The following is an 18,892-nucleotide window of genomic DNA, read 5'->3' as shown; positions in this document are numbered from 1 at the left end:
CATAACCTCCAGGAAAAAGTTGTCTGTAATTATGACTCACCTCTTCCTCTTGTGGGTGAAACAAAAATTTCCTTCTTACTAGAGACTTTAAGTCTCTTTTCATACAACTTAGGTCTCTTACCATGACATAATAGACTATGTCACTGGCTAAACTTAAGCCACAACAAGCTCTCAATTGTGGACTGTCATCTGACCCCCTCTGGATAAGGGCAGAAGACAGAGACACAAGAGAAATACACCATTAAAAAAAAAGGGGGTGGGGGGAGTGCTCGCTTTGGCAGCACATATACTAAAATTGGAACAGTACAGAGAAGATTAGCATGGTTCCTGCTCAAGAATGACACGCAAAAAATGTGGGGGTGGGGAGGCAAAGCAATAGCAAAGCAGGTAGGGCATTTGCCTTGCACTCAGCTGACCCGGGTTTGATCCCGGCATCCATATGGTCCCCTAAGCCTACTAGGAGTGATTTCTGAGCGCAGAGCCAGGAATAACTTCTGAGCATCACTGGGTGTGGCCCAAAAACCCAAAAGGAAAAAGAAATACAGAAGTGGAATCTAGAGACTGAAAGTTCGAGAGGTCAGAGATCTGGGTTTACAGGTTTTCTGCAGGGAGGGGCAGTGCAGAGCAAGGGGCTGATGGCAAATTTCTGCCACAGTTTTTACTTCAAAGTCTTCACATAACGCATAAATTTTTCTTTCGAAATATTAACTAATTTTTCTAAATTCAAGTTAATTGCTTTTTTATTAAAGAATTCTGAAAATACAGGGGCAGGAGTGACAATATAGTGGAAAGGGCATCGGCCTTGCACACAGCTGATCTGAAATTGATCCCCAGCATCCTATATGGTCCCCTCCAAACTCCACAAGTGATTCCTGGCACAGAGTCAAAAGTAACCCCTCAGCATTTCTGGATGTTGCCCCAAATCAGAATATAAACAAAAGAAGACCAACAAAATAAACAAGTAATTGAAAAGAATAAAATGAAGGCTGGAGAAAAAGAACAGAAGGCAATGCACTTGCCTTGCATGTACTGACCTCACATTCAAGAATTCCAGAAACTGCATATGGTCCCTTGATCATGGCCAGGGATCAAGCCTGAGCACAGAGCTAGAAATCTGAGCACCAGCAAATGGTCCCAAACCAAAGTAAAATGAAATGAAACTTGAATAGGCAGCTAGATCAAACACTAGATACTTCCCTAATATACTTTTTTTCATTTGTTTCTGGCTACATACTGTTAATTTTTAGTCTGATTGATTTTCTTTTATTAAATTGGACTACAGAGTCCTGAATTATTAAGAAAAACGTATAAAATAAGGTCTGTCTTTAAAGTGTATCCATCTATTCTATTGAAAAAAAGTGAGAGCAAAATATTTACTACCCAACAAAAATGACCTTTACAATGAAATGCAGAGAACAAGAACAAATTGTAAAAAAAAAAAAAAAAAAACATAAAATAAAGTGTGTCTTTAGTCAGCACACTAAAGAAATAAGATGGAAGGATTCCCTAAAAATAAAGATTAATAAGGAAAGACCTGTGCTACTAGTACAGGAATACCTAGACTCTCTTGCAAAGGTCTAAGACTCTAATGGGTCAGTAAGTTTAAGTGTTTAGATCATATCATTTGTAGGCAGTATGAATTTTTATATTAGGAAAACCAGCAGACACAAAAGACACAAGGGAAGGGAAGGGAAGGGAAGGGGAGGGGAGGGGAGGGGAGGGGAGGGGAGGGAAGGGAAGGGGAGGGGGAAGGGAAGGGAAGGGAAGGGGGAAGGGAAGGGAAGGGGGAAGGGAAGGGAAGGGAAGGGGAGGGGGAAGGGGAGGGGGAAGGGAAGGGGGAAGGGAAGGGAAGGGAAGAGGGAAGGGAAGGGAAGAGGGAAGGGAAGGGAAGAGGGAAGGGAAGGGAAGGGAAGGGAAGGGAAGGGAAGGGAAGGGAAGGGAAGGGAAGGGAAGGGAAGGGAAGGGAAGGGAAGGGAAGGGAAGGGAAGGGAAGGGAAGGGAAGGGAAGGGAAGGGAAGGGAAGGGAAGGGAAGGGAAGGGAAGGGAAGGGAAGGGAAGGGAGGGAAGGGAAGGGGGAAGGGAAGGGGGAAGGGAAGGGGGAAGGGAAGGGGGAAGGGAAGGGGAAGGGAAGGGAAGGGAAGGGAAGGGAAGGGAAGGGAAGGGAAGGGAAGGGAAGGGAAGGGAAGGGAAGGGAAGGGAAGGGAAGGGAAGGGAAGGGAAGGGAAGGGAAGGGAAGGGAAGGGAAGGGAAGAATTTAGCAGGTTGCAAAACACAAAATTTAATTATTCTTAAAAGCCAACTAAGAGAAAGCATAAATATCTGGACTTTTTTCTTATAAACTTCTTCAAGAACACTGAGAGAATTCCATAACCACATCCTCTAGCTCCACCACTAGAAGTGCCTCATGTAAACAATGATTGGCTAATGGCCAGTCATGTTTCACTGCTACACACAGCATTCCCTCTATTCAAGCTAATAATAAAGCAGATCCCAAATACTTCGAGCACATAATAGTGTTTTAATGTGTCCCCCAAAAGATAAGAACTCTTAAAAAATATCACTACATAATATGATTAAAACACTGGGAAGGGAGTAAGGGGTACCACATACTCGGTCAGTCTACTATATACTATTGGTCCAATCCCTGAAAACACCTAAAACTTTACAATAGTTTAATACTAAAATGTCAGTATTTAAACTCCCCAAATATGCAGAGGCCATATTTCATGACTTGTTTGTCTGCTTGTTTGTTTTATTTTGAAGCACATCCAGTTGTGCTCTGTTTATTCTTGGCTCTGTACTCAGACATCACTCCTGACAGGCTCAGAGCAGCATATAGGGTACTAAGGCTCAAACGCAAGTCAGCTGCATTCAAAGCAAACACCTTGCCTGCTGTACTATCTTTTCAGCCCTCATAAATATGTATTTATTAGAATTGAGACTGAAATAAAATCCAAGAATTGCTTTTAAACTAAGGTCAACTCATTTTGGGTGCTTCACAATTTAATTGCTGAAAAACCATGGCCCTTAACCCTTAGTCTAAATTTTGTCAGCTGCATTCCTAATGATATAATGTCTCGTTTCCTGGTCTTGCGAATTTCCATCAGTTGTAAATAAATCCATAAACTCATGGATTAAAATATATTCGTTATGATTGATGATAAAGCATTTGTATCTATGAATACTCAAATCACCTCAAATTAATCTTTTTATTAATTAAGCATATTAGTTTCAGCAGAAGCAATAATACAGCAATTAAGGAGATTGCCTTGCACACAGCCGACCCAAGTTCAATTCCAGCACAAAATATGATCCCTAAGCCTGCCAGGAGTGGTAATCCCTAAACACAGAGTCGGAAGCCCTAAATTCGGCAAGCTGTGACCCCAAAACAAAACAAAACTAAAGCATCTTAGTCTTACTACAACTCCAATACATGCAAAGCTGTTTTTCATATTCAATTAGTTTTTTCATATTCTTTTGATATGGGCATGGAGAGCACATTTAGCTCTGTTGAGGGGCAATTCCTGGCTTTGTGTTCAGGAGTTATTCTTGGTTGTGATTAGGAAATCAAATGTGGTACCATTATTCATCAAACCAGGTTGGCCCTATGCAAGGCAATAACCTAAGCCCTTCTCTGGCCACTTTTATTATTTATTTCTCCTAAACTGAAATGTTACAATTTTCACTCCCATTTCCCCCACCCTCTAAGTTTCTTTGTTGCTTTTTATTTTGATAGTCACACATGGCAATGCTCAGGGGTCACTCTTGCTTCTGTGCTTGGGGTTATTCCCAGAAGTGGTCAAGGTACCATATGATTTCAAGTCAGGGTGGTCGGGGAACTGGAAGATGCTGGGAATCAAATCCAGGTCCCCCTCATACAGAGCAAGCTTTGCAGGCACTCAGCCAGTTGAAATGTCTCTCTGGCCCAAACTGCTGTAATTCTTAACTATGAACCAGTTATGCAATACACAGTAGGTAGTATGGTTGACTACTGAGGCATAGCACTTTGTTTTCTGAGATCAAGGGAAACAAATTTCTCGTTTATCTTCTGTTGACATTTTGGCTCTGAAAATATTTCTTGGTTGAAAATCTGGATATGGTAGTTAAGGATGTACAATTTTTAGATCACCTTATTTCTTTGATAAACTATATCAACTATAGGGAGATAATCAAATTACTAGAGATTAACTGATACTACACTGAAATCCAGCTTTTTTTAAAAATAATCCTTATACTTTATCTTTGACATTCAAATTTATGATACGATGCCAGGAATGTGAAACAGCAGTAGAGCACTAGCCTTGCATGTAGGAAGTCTTGTTTTCTGGCACAACAACAACAAAATCATGCTATGAAGAGAAAATTCTAAGTTCTGATTTTTTAGTTATACTAAATACATTCGTCAAATTATGTCCTCTTAAATTCATAGAAAAATTATTAATAGTAAAAATACTTTTTGTTTTGTTTTGTTTTTTTGGGTCACACCTAGCAGCGCTCAGGAGTTACTCCTGGGTCTGCACTCAGAAGTTGCTCCTAGCAGTTGCTGGGTACCATATATGTCAGGATTCAAACCGGGGTCTGTGCTGTGTTGGCTGTGTGCAAGGCAAACGCTTACACTGTACTATCGCTCTGGCCCTTAAAGATACATTTATATGTTTTTTTCTTTTTAGCCTTTTTGAGTCATACCCAGGGCTTACTCTGGAATCAGGATCATTCTCAGTAGTGTTTGGAGGACTATACATAGCACAGGGGATTGAAACACTGAAATCATTCTACCTTCAAGATGTATCGTATTTTTTAACGAAAAATTTAGACAATGAGCTACATAGGAGGCATTTTTGGGAAAATCAGAATGTCAATTTGCAGACAATTTCTTCACAAAACTCTGAAAAAAAATATGGCTTTACATGGGTAACCATTACTTATACCTAAAACTTTAATGTGAAATTAAATCACAAATCACATTACTGATTGCTAATTTTTTTCTCCCTGAAAAAAAAAATGTGGTACATGAAATGAATATCTCAGTACAATCTATTTTACTCACAGATTAAGTGTACTCTCTTGCAACTAAAGTTAGAGGAATTTGAAAGAGAAACGACAGCAACTTTTTCAGGTGACAAGGGCTCAGTAAAACCACCACTCACCACCAACAACAACAAAATCAAAGTATCAACAAAGCCTTCTGAAGTAATGTGGATTTTTTCAGCAATAAACAGTAACACATCAACTGTAGGTGCTGGTATGTCCTCTGCACATCAATGCTTTCATCCAACTGAAAAACAAAATATCTGCTAGCAGGCACACATGACAGTAATTGCTTTTCCAGATGGCATGCCTTTGATAAGGGACTTTTGCCAAAAGCTCATTTTACTTTCACTCCAAGCATAATATTTGTCATTAACTTTGAAACTGGTTTTACAAGCTTCTCAATAGTGGTGTGAGTTGACCTGGTTTGGTTTTTGTTTTGTTTTGTTTTGTTTTTGCTGTGAGAAGGATAATTGTGAGTACTGTGGACTCTTATCTTTGGCAACATCATTCATTTTACACAAAAACATTATTTTACATAAGGTCGTGCACTTCATTTTTATGTCTAAAGATGATAATTATAGAAAAGGCAACTTCTTCAATTCTCCCATTTGAAAATGGAAAATATTAATACTAATACATTTCTGTAGAAACTTGCAAGATTGTGAAAATAAGAAATTACCAATTCCTAATTTAAAAAATCTAAATTGACGTGATTTATAAACAGAACCATACAGAGTTAACCATACATAGAACTACTACCAAATATCAGCAAATTTAACTGATCAGAACCTTCTACTACCTTTACTTGACTTCTAATAGGATGTGAACATAGAATTTAATTATATAAATTAAGGGGCAATTTTAAATTGTATGTGCTAATATTGATTACTATAAATAATTTTTTAGATTAATGAATTTAGCCTCCCTAGATCCAGAGTAAATATACTGCGTGAAAGATATCTTAACTTCATTCATTAAGAAATTATGCAGAACACATTTAAAAATATTAATCAACAAAAAATGTTTAAATAAATTTTAAAATTTATATTCTTTCAAATAGCTACACTCATTCTTTGTAATGATAATTATAACTAATGTTATTAAATAAAAGGAAGAAAAATCCAGTTCCTTGAGAACAATGAATAATTTATAGTCTTGTAAGCCATTGCTATCTTAATTAAGAAAATAAAAGAGGGGCCCAGAGAGATAGCACAGCAGTGTTTGCCTTGCAAGCAGCCAATCCAGGACCAAAGGTAGTTGGTTCGAATCCCGGTGTCCCATATAGTCCTCTGTGCCTGCCAGGAGCTATTTCTGAGCAGACAGCCAGGAGTAATCCCTGAGCACCGCCAGGTGTGGCCCAAAAAAATAAATAAACAAACAAATAAATAAATAAATAAAAATAAAAGAGAGTGGGAGCTCTATCAATATATAGAAAAGAGCAGCTGAACTAGATTTGATCCCTGGCACCCCATATACTTTTCTGAGCCTACCAGGAATGATTGCTGAGCACAAACATAGGGGTTAAGCCCTGAGCACTATCTGATGTGGCCCAAAAGTCTAAATAAATAAAATAAAAATGATTCTAATATACAAATTATATGTATTTGCTTTGGGGCCACATCTGACAGCACTAGGAGGCCATTCCTGGCTCTGTGCTTAGGGATCACGCCGAGGTACCTAGGGAACCATGTGATGAACACATCTCCCACAAGCAAAGCATGTGCACAAACTTTGAATTATATTGATGAGAATTTAGAAATTATATTTAATAATTATTATCATTTTATTTAAAAATGCAAAAAATTTAGGAAGTATAATATATCTGCTAACTACCAGAGAAGTTTCAAAACTTGTCCTCAAAATAACCATATTCTGTTTCATGTTCTCTTTGATCCACAGCAACTTTCCTATGGAAAAATCGCTCAATTATATCATCCTTTTCTAGGGGGTAATCCATGTATTTTAATTAGACTTTCTTTTTTTTTTTTTTTTTTTTTTTGGTTTTTGGTTTTTGGGCCACACCCGGCGTTGCTCAGGGGTTACTCCTGGCTATCTGCTCAGAAATAGCTCCTGGCAGGCACGGGGGGGGACCATATGGGACACCGGGATTCGAACCAACCACCTTTGGTCCTGGACCGGCTGCTTGCAAGGCAAACGCCATTGTGCTATCTCTCCGGGCCCTAATTGACACATTTTTTAACATTTTCCTCTTCCAAAACAGCACAAAATGAATAGATCTAGTAATAAGTAACACATTTTCCTAAGGTTTTCCTCTTTTTAATATAGACATTGCAATAATAAGAGGCCAGAGCAGTGGCGCAAGCTGTAGGGCATCTAGACTAGGATGGACCATGGTTCGATCCCCCAGCGTCCCATATGGTCCCCCAAGTCAGGAGTATAGCGCATACTGCATAGCCAGGAGTAACCCCTGAGCATCCCCAGGTGTGGGGGGGAAGGAAGGGAGGGGGAGGGGAAGGGGAAGGGGAGGGAGAGGGGGAGGGGGAGGGGGAGGGGAGGGGGAGGGGAGGGGAGGGGAGGGGAGGGGAGGGGAGGGGAGGGGAGGGGAGGGGAGGGGAGGGGAGGGAAGGGAAGGGAAGGGAAGGGAAGGGAAGGGAAGGGAAGGGAAGGGAAGGGAAGGGAAGGGAAGGGAAGGGAAGGGAAGGGAAGGGAAGGGAAGGGAAGGGAAGGGAAAAAAGAAAGGGAGGGAGGGAGGGAAGGAAGGAAGGAAGGAAGGAAGGAAGGAAGGAAGGAAGGAAGGAAGGAAGGAAGGAAGGAAGGAAGGAAGGGAAGGAGGGAGGGAGGGAGGGAGGGAGGGAGGGAGGGAGGGAGGGAGGGAGGGAGGGAGGGAAGGAAGGAAGGAAGGAAGGAAGGAAGGAAGGAAGGAAGGAAGGAAGGAAGGAAGGAAGGAAGGAAGGAAGGAAGGAAGGAAGGAAGGAAGGAAGAGAAATTTCAATGATAAAGCACATGCCTACACTGCATAAGACATGGGTTTGATCTCCAATACCATCAAAATAAATAGTAATGTAGAAAACCAACCCTTTTTGATGTTTCCTAAAATAACTCTTTCCATATTTCCTGCCTATTTAGAAATATATAACCAAAAGGAAGAAAAACTTAAATTTTAAATAATACCCAAAATTTATCCTTTTTAGAACTTATAAGTATTTTCAGATAATAGAAAGCCCTGCTGCTCTCTGTTGATATGTTTCCTTTGACTATTTTCCATTGTCTTAGGTAGTCTTTAAAAGAGGGATCCATCCCATTATTTCAAAGTGTCACCTGATTCTTTAATTACATATGCGGTTTTATAGTCAAGTAAAATGCACTCATCAGATCACAAAGTTCCTTCAGCAAAGGCTATCGATAACAAGAGAAACCATTCTTGGTAAATACAGAATCTTTTAAGGAATGAAAGGCATCCAAATGAAAATTAAAAAAAAAATTACTGGAGCCAAAGAGACAGCATGGAGGTAAGGCATTTGCCTTGCATTCAGATGGACAGTGGTTCAAATCCCAGCATCCCATATGGTTTCACGAGACTGCCAGGAGCAATTTCTGAGCATAGAGCCAGGAGTAACCCCTGAGAACTGCCGGGTGTGACCCCAAAACAAACAAAAATTACTAAGATCTATTTTACCATATAAGTAGACTCGACTGAATTCTATTGGTCATATCCACAGGTGATTAAAATATACATTTATTATTGCACTGGTAGTTTTTCAGTGTTCCTTATAACTTACTGCCTTATTTTGGTTTATTGTTTTTTAGTTTTTGTTTTTGTTTTTTAGATCACACTCAGTGATGCCCAAGGGTTACTCCTGGCTCTGCACTCAGGAACTACTTACTCCTGGTGGTGCTCAAGAGATTGAACTCAGGTCAGCCCTGTGCAAGGAAAGTCCCCTACATTCTATACCATCTCTCTAATCCCTAATTTATGAAGTCTTAATATGCACTCCATTTAATTCTTGTAAGTGACATGTTCTCCTAATTGCAAGGATTGCCATCCTCTAAAGTCTGAATCCTTTCTCAGTCTTATAAGGTGTGGGTGGAAATAAATTTCTCAAAGCTAATCATTAGTGGGGCAGGAGATATAGCAGAGCAAGTAGAGTATTTGTCTTGCAGAGGACCAACCTGGGTTTGATCCCCTAGCACCCCATATGGTTCCTCAAGCCCTCAAGGTGTGATTGCTGAACACTGATGAATATAGCCCCACCCCCAAAAAAATCAAATAAAATTAAGGCTAACCATTTTAACAAAAAATATTTAATTTACAAAATTTGTATATAGAAACCAACAATTTGACTATCAAAGACTCCAATTAAAATTGTACCTCAGAATGAGTAGAAATTCGAAGTATCAGTGACTTCATTTGGATGCAAGATTCTTATTGCATGATCTTGTCTGATGGTCTTTGATTTTATCACCAGAAAGTTCCAGTTACAGTTCCATTAGTATGGATAAATCTAATGGAGGAAAAAAAAGAAACATTTAGTTCTGAAACATTGTAGATTGTAGGTACTGCAATCACCACTACTTCCCCTAAGCAAAGATTCTTACACAGACCTTGAGTTTAACATGCAGCTTAACTTCAAATGAACAATAAAAAGAAATAGGATTACCAGCAGAAGATACCTCTTTTATAATGATGCAGCCAATACAGTGGCTACCATTCATTCCTACATCACAGGCAATGAAATATTACAAATTGAATTCTACTATATAATAGTAGGCAATGATGTATGTTTCCACTGTACCTCAAAGCTAACTTCATACAGTAGAGACCTTACAGACAGAAGGTTCTTATGAAATGTGAACCCAAGGCCTGAGTGGTAGCACAGCAGGTAGAGAGTTTGCCTTACACTTGGCTGACCCGGGTTCAATCCCCAGAATCCTATATGTTCCCCAAGCCTTCCAGGAGTGATTTCTATATGTTCCCCAAGCCTTCCAGGAGTGATTTCTGTGTGCAGAACCAAGGAGTAAGCTCTGACCACCACCAGGTGTTGCCCAAAAACCAAAAGGAGAGGGGAGGGGGAGGGGAGGGGAGGGAAGGAGAGGAGGGGAGGGGAGGGGAGAGGAAGGGGAGGGCAGGGGGAGGGGAGGGGAGGGGAGAGGAACAGTTTGTAAATGTTCATTTTAGATCACAGAGACAATCATTACTCCCAGGGCAATTGTAATGTTTGTGGTTAATTTTATCTGCCCTGGCCCCCATACATAGAATTAATTAAAATTCTATCTTGTGACCCTTGAGCTTTATTAAAAATATAAAACATTCTGGTCAACCACTCATTCCCTGCCATGCTGTTCCTCTCACTTTCTCAAACTTGTTGCACCCCATTCCCCTGCTGCCCTTTTTTCCAGTCATCACCATTAAAAGCTCTGGAAATCCCTTTTTTTTGTAGGTATAAATCACTTCTATATACTCAGCCTTATCAATGAACATTCCTTTCAACCACTGGGCTTAATCTGACTCTTCAAAAGAATGCTCCAGAATGAAGAGTGGGGGGGGGGGGCAGAGAGATAGCACAGCCATAAGGCATTTGCCTTGCATGCAGCTGACCCGGGACAGACCCAGTTCAATTCCTGGCATCCCAAATGGTCCCCTGAGCTTGCCAGGAACGATTTCTGAGAATAGAGCCAGGAGTAACCACTGAGCTTTTTGGGTGTGGCCCAAAAACCAATCAATCAATAAATAAACAGAATGAAGAGTAGGCAGGAGTGATCAACTCTGTCCAAGATGACATTTCCTAACACTGACCGCCTCCCCTCTCCCCCACAAGCAATCCTCTTCCTTCCCTCAGGCTCCTATCATTTGGCTGCCACGTTCTCTTCTCTTTGTCATTCAATATTCCATGTTATATGCTCTCTAGTCTTTCTCTTCTCTTTTTTCCTGCTCACCTCTCTTTCCCTTCCATCCTTCCTTCTTTGGATTGAATTCATGATCTCAAATATACAAGGCATATACTCTACCATCTGGGTTATGCTCTCAAGCCCACACCCTCAAATTTCTACTCCTGGATCAATCAGTCAGCCTATGGAGAACAATGACACAAACACACGCTATATGTATATATTGCTACATTAGGTTTTAAGTAGCTAGAAAAAGAATTCTATCCAGTACCCCTTCTAAATGTAATTAGCTACTTCCACCAGTGACTTATTCTCTCTTTCTAAACTTTTGTCACCCTCTGTCTTCATTGAGGACTTACTGTACATTCCTTTCTTTTTTCTTTTTTGTTTTATTTTGGTTTTGGGTCATACCTGACAGCGCTCAGGAGTTATTTCTGCCTCTGTACTCAGAAGTCACTCCTGACAGGCTCGGGGGACTAGTAGGGATTAAGTCCAAGCCAATGGCATATAAGCAGGGGTCTCAAATTCAATTTACCTGGGAGCCGCAGTAGGCAAAGTCGGGGTGAGGCAGTGCCGGATAAGGGATTTCACTTACTGAATATTCACAATAAAAAATCGCATTAGTGGGCCCGGAGAGATAGCACAGTGGCGTTTTCCTTGCAAGCAGCCGATCCAGGACCAAAGGTGGTTGGTTGGAATCCTGATGTCACATATGGTCCCCCGTGCCTGCCAGGAGCTATTTCTGAGCAGACAGCCAGGAGTAACCCCTGAGCACCTCTGGGTGTGGCCCAAAAACCAAAAAAAAAAAATCGCATTAAACATTTGCATACCCCGAATGGAACTGTTCGGGGTATGCGAATGTTTAATACCATTTTTATTGCAATTATTTGGTAAGCAAATAATCACGAATACTGCGATATTTGAAGGCCGGCTGCGGGCCACAAAATGTTGTACGGAGGGCCGCAAGTTTGAGACCCCTGGCATATAGGTAAAAACCCTGACCTCTATACTATAGCTCCAACCCAAATAGTCTAAACTATGAAAGCAGGATAGTTCTTGAAATAAAAGCTTTCACATTCTAAAAGCTACCCTACGTCACTGATTTCAATAGACCTGTAAAATAAAAATGCAATTGTCCAATTGTCAAGAAAGTTGTATAAGTCAAGAAATATTCCACTTGGGGGCCCGGAGAGATAGCACAGCGGCGTTTGCCTTGCAAGCAGCCGATTCAGGACCAAAGGTGGTTGGTTCGAATCCCGGTGTCCCATATGGTCCCCCGTGCCTGCCAGGAGCTATTTCTGAGCAGACAGCCAGGAGTAACCCCTGAGCATCGCCTGGTGTGGCCCAAAAACCAAAAAAAAAAAAAAAAAAAAAAAAAAGAGAATTCTATAAGGGGCCAGGCGGTGGCGCTAGAGGTAAGGTGCCTGCCTTGCCTGTGCTAGCCTTGGACGGACCACGGTTCGATCCCCCGGCGTCCCATATGGTCCCCCAAGCCAGGAGCAACTTCTGAGCGCATAGCCAGGAGTAACCCCTGAGTGTTACCGGGTGTGGCCCAAAAACCAAAAAAAAAAAAAAAAAAAAAATTTCCACTTGGGGCCGGAGAGACAACATGGAGGTAAGGCATTTGCATTGCATGCAGAAGGGCATTGGTTCAAATCCCGGCATCCTATATGGTCCCATGCCTGCCAGGAGCGATTTCTGAGCATGGAGCCATGAGTAATCCCTGAGCACTGCCGGGTGTGACACAAAAAAAGAAAGGAAAAAAAAAAGAAGGAAGCGGGGCCGGGAAGGTGGCGCTAGAGGTAGGGTGTCTGCCTTGCAAGCGCTAGCGCGGTTCAATCCCCCGGCATCCCATATGGTCCCCCCAAGCCAGGGGCGATTTCTGAGCGCATAGCCAGGAGTAACCCCTGAGCTTCAAACGGGTGTGGCCCAAAAACCAAAAAAAAAAAAAGAAAGAGAAGGAGGGAAGGAAGGAAGGAAGGAAGGAAGGAAGGAAGGAAGGAAGGAAGGAAGGAAGGAAGGAAGGAAGGAAGGAAGGAAGGAAGGAAGGAAGGAAGGAAGGAAGGAAGGAAGGAAGGAAGGAAGGAAGGATTTATTAGTGGAATCAAGCTTCATGAAGGAAGAGGCCCTCAGTTTGAATTCTAAGTGGTGTTAAAGCAGGGGTCTCAAACTCAATTTACCTGGGGGCCACAGGAGGCAAAGTCGGGGTGATCCTTGAGGGCAAAGTCAGTAGTAAGCCTTGAACATTGGGGGGTGTGACCCAAACAACTAAAACAAAACAAAACAAAAAAAGATTCCTCTAGGGCAGGGCCACAAAATGTTGTATGGAGGGCCATGAGTTTGAGACCCCTGTCAGTTAAAGGGTCAGATAAAGGCTTAAGAAGATAAAGGCTTTTCCAGAAGGATCAGGATATTCAGCAGTTTGGAATAGCCTATCTCTAAGTGATTCCACTTTCATTTAGAATGCTGAAGGTCACAAAATATTTCATCCCCTTCCTAATGAAAAAAAATCTATAAAAGTAAAACTGCTTATGAGCTAAATTAGAACCAAAAACTGAAAAATAAACAATTACCAAAAGGCATAAATTAAACATATTTCCAATTAGCCACAGGATCAAAGAGCAAGGAAACTGGAAATGTTTTTAATTGAATGAAAAGCAAAACAGAACATATCAAAAGTTGTTGGCTACACTAAAACAATTCTGAGAAAAATTATAACAATAAATACAGTAGGAAACAAGGAATGTCCTGACTCAATAACCTAAGCTTCTGCCTTAAGGAAGTGAGAAATGAAGAGCAAAGTAACCGCAAAGTAGTTAGAAAAAAAGGAAGGAATTGAAAATAAGACAAAGACAACAGAGAAAACATTAAACTGAAATCTAGTCTCTGGGAAATAACAAAAACAAAAACTACTGGCTAGAATTAAAAAAAAAAAAAAAAGTGAAGAAGGGCCAGAGGGATAGCACAGTGGTAAGTAAGCACTTGCCTAGTACATGGTCAACCCGGGTTCAATAGGTTCGTTCAATCCCAGACATCCCATATGGCTCCCTAAGTCTGCCAGGTGTAATTTCTGAGTGCAGAGCCAGGAGTAATTGCTGAGCACAGAGCCAAGAGTAACCCCTGAGCACTGCTGGGTGTAGCCCAAAAAACAAACAAAAGAAATGTTCTGTAAAGAAAAGTGAATAAATCATCTATTATCAGGAAAGAAAAGGAGATGAAGAACAACATTCCTTTGAACAAGTAAAGGTTAATTAATGAACTTTATGGTAATCATTTCTAAAATTTTCATAGGAGCCGGAGAGATAGCGCAGTGGTTGGAAGTTTGCTGCATGCAGTCAACCTGAGAGGGACCTGGCTCCATTCCCAGTATCCCATATGATCCCCCAGTCTGGGGGGAGGGGGATTTCTGAGTGCAGAAGCCAGGAGAAGCCCCTGAGTGCTGCTGGGTGTGGCTCAAAAACCAACCAACCAATAAATAAATAAGGCTTAAACATTTAAAATAAAATTTTCGGGGTCGGAGAGGTGGCGCTAGAGGTAAGGTGTCTGCCTTGCAAGCGCTAGCCAAGAAAGGACCGCAGTTCGATCCCCTGGCGTCCCATATTGTCCCCCCAAGCCAGGGGCAATTTCTGAGCACTTAGCCAGGAGTAACCCCTGAGCATCAAACGGGTGTGGCCCATAAAAAAACAAAAACAAAATTTTTTTCTTAAAATATTCCAATTTCTTGAAAGTTTGAAAACAAATTACCAAGTTCACTTAATAAGTCAGATAACATCTGTCTAAAAATTATTTTGTCTTTATATGTGATAGTGTTGTTATGTATAAAAATTCTGAGGTCAGAGAGAGTACAGCTGGTAGGGCATTTGCTTTGCATGTGACTAACCCGAATTCCATTAACCCTGGTACCAGTTAAAGACCTTTGAATGCTGCCAGGTGTGATTCCGACAACAAAGAGCCAGGAGTAAGCCCTGAGCACTGCTGAGTATAATTCCCCACACAAAAATTCTGAGCTCTTATCTATTTCCTTTCATAGCAGTGACATACAATAGTAATTACCAAACTTAAACTAGAAACCAACATTATTTGGTGAAGCTTTTACTAGTTGTGTATAATAAAAATTAAAGATGTCATATTATCTTAAAATTAACAACTGGGCTGGAGACCCAGGTTCTATCCTCAATGCTACATGGTCCCCATAGCACTACCAAAAGTGACTCCTGAGCACTGAGCAAGGAATAGCCCCTGAATACTGAAGAGTATGGCCCTAAAACAAACATTTAAAAACGGGAGTAGGGTGAATGTAGTCACTATGTCTGCATTTGGCCAACACCATAGATTCAATCTATTCTCGAAAGAGATATAAATCAAGACATGAAAAATCATGGATACACCTGACATACAGCTAAAAGCTGGCAATCTTGGGAGAAGAGGCAAGCCAAGTTCCTTCCCTAAGTCATGCCAGCTCCACCCAACACCAATAATCATCACTTTGACAATGGTCCTGATACCTATCTGACAAAATTCCAGGTATGCCAGTATTTGGACTACCATCACCAGAACTTTATGGGAGTGGAGTCATGGCATACTCCCCCCTCCCTCCTAATACTTCCAGAGGCTGGTAACCAAAAACACACCCACAAAAGCAGTATCAGTATCAGAAATAGTGTTTAGAATTTCTGAACCACGTGGCCACATTCATGGACATATGACAACTCCAACTTTTTTAATACTGTCATCCCCATAGGAATACACAAACTTAAGGCACTAATGTGTATTTGAAAACACCTAATGTTCAGAAATAAAAGAAACAGAATAATCGACTACCAACAAGAGCTTAATTAACCTTCTGACAATGAAACTATTATACCTCATTGTGAGGTATAATAATTTTCTTTTTTTTTTTCCAGTTTTATAATTTTTTTTTTTTGTGGTTTTTGGGTCACACCCAGCAGTGCTCAGGGGTTACTCCTGGCTCCATGCTCAGAAATTGCTCCTGGCAGGCACGGGGGACCATATGGGACGCCAGGATTCGAACCGATGACCTCCTGCATGAAAGGCAAACACCTTACCTCCATGCTATCTCTCCGGCCCCATAGTTTTATAATTTTTATTATGAATTATGAGAACAAAAGATGCAAAGAAAGAGGATAAGGTAAAGTTACAGTGGAAGGACAATCACCCATAACATAATTATCAGAAGAAGTCCCCTTGCTGATATCTTAACTTTGAACTTTCACCAAAGAAAGTTAAGATAAATAAAACAGAATCCATGTGCAATTACTTTGTCCCTCAAGTCCCCAGATTGTAGCACATTATAATATTTCTTAACAGCACACAAGGCAATCTAAAGCCATCAAACTTACGTAACTCCTTAAACATTAGAGGCATAGTATTTTTTACATTTCCATGTACATGCATATTAGCTTAAGTTAACCTCAAATTTTAAGTGGGTGTGTTTTAAGTATTACAGTCAAAGGAGCACAGTAAAAACGGTGTTAGAGTGGCAATTGTTGTTTGCATAGGCCCACCAAAATATGAGAGGCATGGAAAGGAATAGCCTTGGCCTAAATACAAAGAGATCCTACCCCTGAAGTTTCCTGGCATAAGACCAGCTCTAGGCCTCAGGAAAGTTATCGTTCGCTCCAAGACATTGTCCGTAGCGCCAACACACTTATCACACAGTCTCTGTTGTTGGTCTCATGTTTCTGTATTAAAGATTCTGGAATCTGCATGTCCTACATTGAAGTCATGATGTGGAGTGCCTTCTCGTTTCACCTCACCATGAAAGGGGAATGCAGGAAGCCCTGTCCTGTAAGCAGGTTGTTGTTGTTAAGTCTTCTCAGTGTTAAGGGAAGTCTCTTTTGAGCAGGACGATGTCTGAGCAGTGGTAGACGATTGCTTCCATGTGATGTTATAGACAAACCTCACCATAAAGGGGCAATACAGCAAGCCCTGTCCAGTGAGCAGGTCATTGTTCTTGTTGTCTTCTCAGTGTTAAGGGATGTCTCTTTTGAGTAGATCGATGTCAGAGCAGCTGTAGGGTCGTCCCTGGTACAGGAATGCCACCAGGTGATGTTATATACAACCTTGGATGTTTTGTAAATGTCTTCTGTAGATCAAGGGGTAAATGGAGAATGCCCATTCTTCTGAGGCCTGTGCCAGGTCTTTATGTCAATGTTCAGGGTGTATGGTCTCATTGCACTACAAGATTTGTGTGTTCCCATTTCTATTAGATAAGAACTTATTAGTATGTATAGTATTTTCCCATGTTAGTGTGCCTACACAAACAAGTAATAAAGCCACGTGGTGCTATCAGATATATGGGGGCATAAGAACATTTCCAACAAGACCCATGACTTGGTTCAAACATAAGTATTAAACTGAGGGATTCTTTCACACCAAATTCCATATTGAGCAGTTCACAAAGAGAAGATAAAAAACATGGGGGGGGGATCATCACTGTATAAGAAAGTATTTAGCAAAAGTTATAGCCGTCAAAGAAAACACCCATAAAATGTTGAAAAGATATGCGTCATTTTTATGCCTTTTAAAATAGTTGGGTGGGTGTTAACTCTAGGGCACCACTTTGGTCTGTGAATTAGGACTCAATACTACTTAAGTTAGAAAGGGTAAAAAAGGAGTAATGATGATAGGAGATAAAGAAGTTAAAGAGAAATATGAACTTATGAAGGGGTATGCAAAAGGGCAGAGTACAAAATGGACATTCTGCATACATAAAAACATAATTCAGTGATAGTGAGTACTATTAATGTTTCTTGTGAGAGTACTATTAGCGATTTTGAGAATGTAGACTGGACAGAGATTACCAGTGCCAGCCAAACCTCCTCCTGCTAGACTCCCGGCTCCCAGGAAGGAGAGATCCTTCAAGAAGCTGGGAGACCAGAGGTTCAGAGCCCCACCCAGACCCTGCCTAAGGAGCCGCATGGATAGTGGGGGAAGGCCTAGGGTACCTTCAAGCTCCACCAAGGGACCCAACTCACCGGCTTGCCCAGGCGTGTGGCCCAGGGAAGCCCTGGAGATCTGGAGCAAGGCGGCAGAGGGGTGCTGGGGTTACCCAAGTCCCGCACCCCCCCTAGGCCTGGCCAAGCAGGCCTCCGGCATGGCGTGGGCTTGCCAAGCCTCCTCCTGCTAGACTCCCGGCTCCCAGGAAGGAGAGATCCTTCAAGAAGCTGGGAGACCAGAGGTTCAGAGCCCCACCCAGACCCTCCCTAAGGAGCCGCATGGATAGTGGGGGAAGGCCTAGGGTACCTTCAAGCTCCACCAAGGGACCCAACTCACCGGCTTGCCCAGGCGTGTGGCCCGGGGAAGCCCTGGAGATCTGGAGCAAGGCGGCAGAGGGGTGCTGGGGTTACCCAAGTCCCGCACCCCCCCTAGGCCTGGCCAAGCAGGCCTCCGGCATGGCGTGGGCTTGCCAAGCCTCCTCCTGCTAGACTCCCTGAGGTATAATAATTTTCACAAATTTTCTTATTGCTATACTTTTTGGGGGGACCACACCCGGTGACTCTCAAGGGTTACTCCTGGCTCTATGCTCAGAAATTGTTCCTGGCAGGCACAGGGACCATATGGAATGCTAGAATTAGAACCACCATTGGTCCTGGGTCGGCCACTTGCAAAGCAAACGCCCTACTGCTGTGCTATCTCTCTGGCCCCAATACTTTATTTACTTTTTAATAATTTCACTCCCACTTATCTGAAAACAAATGCATTATTATCAACTATGTCAACTATGTTGTACATGGTCTTTATATATAATAAGTATTACATATCATATATTTATCATATTATATTATGTTTATTATTAATATAATACAGTATATATTATGTCCATATATATGGATTGGAAAGATAGAGCAAAGGTCTAAGATGGATGTTTTGCATGTGCGAATCACTGGTTTGAACGACAGCACTACATAGTTCCCTGAGGACCACCGGAAAACACCTCTAAGCACCAGGCAAAGAGTAGCCCCTAAACACTGACAGCTGTGATTCAAAACCA

General features: G+C 41.5%; 1 pseudogene; it reads left to right on the top strand.

The window, feature by feature from the left end:
* Positions 1–265: 265 nt before the first annotated feature.
* Positions 266–356, top strand: LOC126025286 (uncharacterized; annotated as a pseudogene).
* The last annotated feature ends 18,536 nt before the right edge of the window (positions 357–18,892 follow it).

The sequence above is a fragment of the Suncus etruscus genome, chromosome 12 (assembly GCF_024139225.1).
Source record: "Suncus etruscus isolate mSunEtr1 chromosome 12, mSunEtr1.pri.cur, whole genome shotgun sequence".
Classification (NCBI taxonomy): domain Eukaryota; kingdom Metazoa; phylum Chordata; class Mammalia; order Eulipotyphla; family Soricidae; genus Suncus; species Suncus etruscus.
The sequence above is the reverse complement of the archived record's forward strand: the minus strand, read 5'-3'. Positions and strand labels throughout refer to the sequence as shown.